The following is a 5,000-nucleotide window of genomic DNA, read 5'->3' on the forward strand; positions in this document are numbered from 1 at the left end:
AGATAGGGTTGAGATCTGAGAGTCCATGTGTCACACACACACACACACACACACACACACACACACACACTCTCACTCTTTCTGTGGTTCTGCAACAGTCGTAATATGACGTCACACTGCGGCGTCTTTCCTAAAAGAATAATTCAGCATTTACTACATTCTAAATTATAATAAAATATTCACTGTTCTATTTTCAAAAATCCGTGTCCTAAGCAGGCATTACGTGATAAAGAAGAGAGAAAGCTCTCTTCATTGTAATCAGTGCTGACAAAAGTATATCTAGTCAATGCTTAAAGTCCCCCTGTGGTGAAACTCAAGCTTTTAATGTTGTTTATGTGTCTATGTGGTGTGTTTAATCTGCTTTAAGACAAAGCATGTGTAAGTTCATAAGTCGACACCATTGCTGAGTATTTCCTCCTTAAAACTGCAGTGAACCAAAGACAGTCTCAAACACACGCTTTGAAATCGCTGGTGTTTCTGACGTCACAAACTACCTTGTAACCAATCAGATCAACGTGTGATCGTCAACCAGTGGATCTCTGAGCTGAGCGAGTGAGTGGAGGCGGGGCTCATTTGCATATTCATAGAACCGCGCATACTAAATGAGGCAAGGGTGTCGAGTTACATTCAAGATATTTTAAGGCATGAAGACATTTTTTCAAGAAAAAAACATTTAAATATTTTGGTGATGAGTTTTAAGGGAATAAATTATTGACCACAGGTGGACTTTAAATTGTAAAAATGTGGCGATACCAGGCTTTCTGCAGTATCAGTAGTATTGAGTACCGCTTCTACACCCTGATAGACAACTGCTATTTGTGTTTGCGCTCCGAAGAGCATCAAAGGTTTCGATTTACAACGTGTTTTTGCAGCCTCGACCGTTGCAGCCAATCACAGACAGGTCGGTCGAGCACATGACTGCACTGGCCAATCAGAGGTGTTTGAGCTCTGAGTTCTGCCCAGAATCCTCTCATTATAACCAACACTGTAAATAAGAGACTGATTGTGCAGTGCTCACTTATCATTCCATGAGTCATGATCCTGAAACTGTGATTTAGCTTTAGTAAGCCTCTACTTTTAGATACTAAAAACACTCTTTGTTCTCTTACTTGTGTTTCTTTGTTATACATTGTTACAACTTTTAAATGTCATTTTTTTTTCTAATATTTGAAATTAAACTGCAAAATAAAGACACTAAACTAATAAAGATGGAGAATGGGATCTCGTGCGCATCTCAGCGCTGTCAAAATAAAAGTCTTGCTTCACACACTAAAAGAAAAACGTATCGACCAATGGTAGATATCGGCTGAACACTCATAAACTAGTGCTGGGCAACGATTGATCGCATCAAAATAAAAGTTTGTGTTTACATAATATATGTGTGTGTACTGTGTATAGTTATTGTGTATACATACACACACACATGTATGTATATACTGTATATATATTTATACATAATTTATTTTATATATAAATATTTTATATATAAATAACACATTTTTCTTAAATATATACAAGCATGTGGGTGTATTTATATATATATATATATATACACAGTGGGGAGAACAAGTATTTGATACACTGCTGATTTTTCAGGTTTTCCCACTTACAAAGCATGTAGAAGTCTGTAATTTTTATCATAGGTACTCTTCAACTGTGAGAGACGGAATCTAAAATAATGTATGATTTTTAAGTAATTAATTAGCATTTTATTGCAAGACATAAGTATTTGATACATCAGAAAAGCAGAACTTAATATTTGGTACAGAAACCTTTGTTTGCAATTACAGAGATCATACGTTTCCTGTAGTTCTTGACCAGGTTTGCACACACTGCAGCAGGGATTCTGGCCCACTTCTCCACACAGACCTTCTCCAGATCCTTCAGGTTTCGGGGCTGTCGCTGGGCAATACGGACTTTCAGCTCCTCCAAAGATTTTCTATTGGGTTCAGGTGTGGAGACTGGCTAGGCCACTCCAGGACCTTGAGATGCTTCTTACAGAGCCACTCCTTAGTTGCCCTGGCTGTGTGTTTCGGGTCGTTGTCATGCTGGAAGACCCAGCCAAGACCCATCTTCAATGCTCTTACTGAGGGAAGGAGGTTGTTGGCCAAGATCTCACGATACATGGCCTCATCCATCCTCCCCTCAATACGGTGCAGTCGTCCTTCCCCTTTGCAGAAAAGCATCCCCAAAGAATGATGTTTCCACCTCCATGCTTCACGGTTGGGATGGTGTTCTTGGGGTTGTACTCATCCTTCTTCTTCCTCCAAACACGATGAGTGGAGTTTAGACTAAAAAGATCTATTTTTGTCTCATCAGACCACATGACCTTCTCCCATTCCTCCTCTGGATCATCCAGATGGTCATTGGAAAACTTCAGACAGGACTGGACATGCGCTGGCTTGAGCAGGGGGACCTTGCGTGCGCTGCAGGATTTTAATCCATGACGGCGTAGTGTGTTACTAATGGTTTTCTTTGAGACTGTGGTCCCAGCTCTCTTCAGGTCATTGACCAGGTCCTGCCGTGTAGTTCTGGGCTGATCCCTCACCTTCCTCATGATCATTGATGCCCCACGAGGTGAGATCTTGCATGGTGCCCCAGACTGAGGGAGATTGACCGTCATCTTGAACTTCTTCCATTTTCTAATAATTGCGCCAACAGTTGTTGCTGTCTCACCAAGCTGCTTGCCTATTGTCCTGTAGCCCATCCCAGCCTTGTGCAGGTCTACAGTTTTATCCCTGATGTCCTTACACAGCTCTCTGGTCTTGGCCATTGTGGAGAGGTTGGAGTCTGTTTGTTTGATTGAGTGTGTGGACAGGTGTCTTTTATACAGGTAACGAGTTCAAACAGGTGCAGTTAATACAGGTAATGAGTGGAGAACAGGAGGGCTTCTTAAAGAAAAACTAACAGGTCTGTGAAAGCCGGAATTCTTACTGGTTGGTAGGTGATCAAATACTTATGTCATGCAATAAAATGCTAATTAATTATTTAAAAATCATACAGTGTGATTTTCTGGATTTTTGAAGAAAACAGTCTCTCACAGTTGAAGAGTACCTATGATAAACATTACAGACCTCTACATGCTTTGTAAGTGGGAAAATATAAATGTAAGTGTATCAAATACTTGTTCTCCCCACTGTATATATATATATATATACATAAAATAATTATACACAGTACACACCCATATATTATGTAAACATAAACTTTTATTTTGGATAAGTTTAATCATTGCCCAGCACTAGTTTATACACCTATTTGTTCCTAACACAGAAGTATGTGACCCACATCACCAGTAGACGTGTGAGTGCTGAGACTGCAGGACTCAATACTGCCCTAAAGGTCACACACACCCCTTTAATCCTCACAACACACACTCACGCTGCTTTTGTCCAGGGAATTCCTGTCTAAGTGCTTCTGTGCTGTGTGTGTTCTGTGTGTAATGCGTGTGCTGTGTGTGTTCTGTGTGTAATGCGTGTTCTGGGCTACTGTCAGCGCAGGTCAAGAGAGGTCAGCACAAATGGCCCTAGTTTAAGCACCTACATGCCAGACTGGTTTAAAGAGGGGTGTCACGCTTTCTGACCCGACGGCTAGTGTTTGCCCACGGCACTGAGAGAGAGAGAGAGGAGAGAGAGAGAGGAGAGAGAGAAGAGAGAGAGAGAGGAGAGAGAGAGAGGAGAGAGAGAAGAGAGAGAGAGAGGAGAGAGAGAGGAGAGAGAGAGAGGAGAGAGAGAGGAGAGAGAGAGAGAGAGAGCGTGAGGGAGAGAGAGAGACAGAGAGAGAGAGAGAGAGAGAGAGAGAGCTTTTAAAGCACATAGAAAGGGCTGTCGCCCGATGAGCTGATAGGAGCTCAGACTGAGAGAGTGTGTGTGAGTGAGTCTGACGTTTGTGTGTGTGTGTGTGTGTGTGTGTGTGTGTGTGCTGGTGGGCCAGACACTTAATCTAAGTGCTCAGCAATCAGGCATTACTGCGGTTCAGTCACCTGTGTGAACACACACAACTCCACACATGAAGCAGATCACCTTACTAAAGACCACACAGACCAACTCAACGGATGAGAGTCTCTGTAATCCACTGACTCGAGTGGGTTTTAAAAGGGACATATTGTGAAAATCTGACTTTTCATGTGTTTAAGTGCTATAATCTATAATCAGGTCCCGGTGCTTCTAACAACCCAGAAAACATGAAAAGACCCAGTAACTGTGTTCTGGTGAGCCTTTCTCTGCAAGCATGTCAGAAAATAAGCCGATCAGATTTCGCTCTCCTTCTGACGTATGAAGAGGATCTTATTATAATATTACCGGCCCTTAATCTGCACGTTTACACACACCAGCCGACATTTGGTTCCACACGCGCCAACAGAGACCAGTTCTAACACAATGATAAAGATCCAGCAAAGCCTGAAGCTGTTCTGTGGTTGAGCACAGACGAGCACTGAACACTATTGACCAGAACATGTCCCCGCTGTCTTATAAACACCTCAGGAACTGTGGACACTTGTGGAGAAGTTCAACATGATGATGAGATGATCAATGTAACTCCACAACAACTACACAAATGTCTCCACTAACATTCAGAAACTCTTCCTGAGTCTCTCCGTAAGGCTGCACTCGCTACTGGTTATTCTGGGATTCTGGATGAGTGAGATTGGCCTGTTCTGTTATTGCTGGAGTTTCTGAAGCTCGTGTAAAGACTCCGCCCTCTTCTGAACGGAGGCGGAGCTAAAGCTCATTTGCATTTAAAGGGACACACACTAAAACGCTGCGTTTATGCTCACACCCATTAAGGGGCAACTTTGACAAGCTGTAATAAATGATCTGGTATTTATTGTTGGTGTGTTTGCTGTTGTGTGTTTGCTGTTGTGTGTTTTCTCTTGTGTGTTTGATGAGTGTGTTTGATGTGTGTGTTTGACGTGTGTTTGCTCTTGTGTGTTTGCTGTGTGTGTTTGATAAGTGTGTTTGCTCTTGTGTGTTTGCTGTGTGTTTGATGTGTGTGTTTGC

General features: G+C 42.2%; 1 protein-coding gene across 2 annotated transcripts in view; it reads left to right on the plus strand.

The window, feature by feature from the left end:
* The window catches only part of bbs9 (Bardet-Biedl syndrome 9), a 173,465-nt gene that overhangs the window by 38,998 nt on the left and 129,467 nt on the right, over nt 1-5,000 (plus strand). The window lies entirely within an intron of this gene.

The sequence above is a fragment of the Rutilus rutilus genome, assembly GCF_951802725.1.
Source record: "Rutilus rutilus genome assembly, chromosome: 17".
NCBI classification, from domain to species: domain Eukaryota; kingdom Metazoa; phylum Chordata; class Actinopteri; order Cypriniformes; family Leuciscidae; genus Rutilus; species Rutilus rutilus.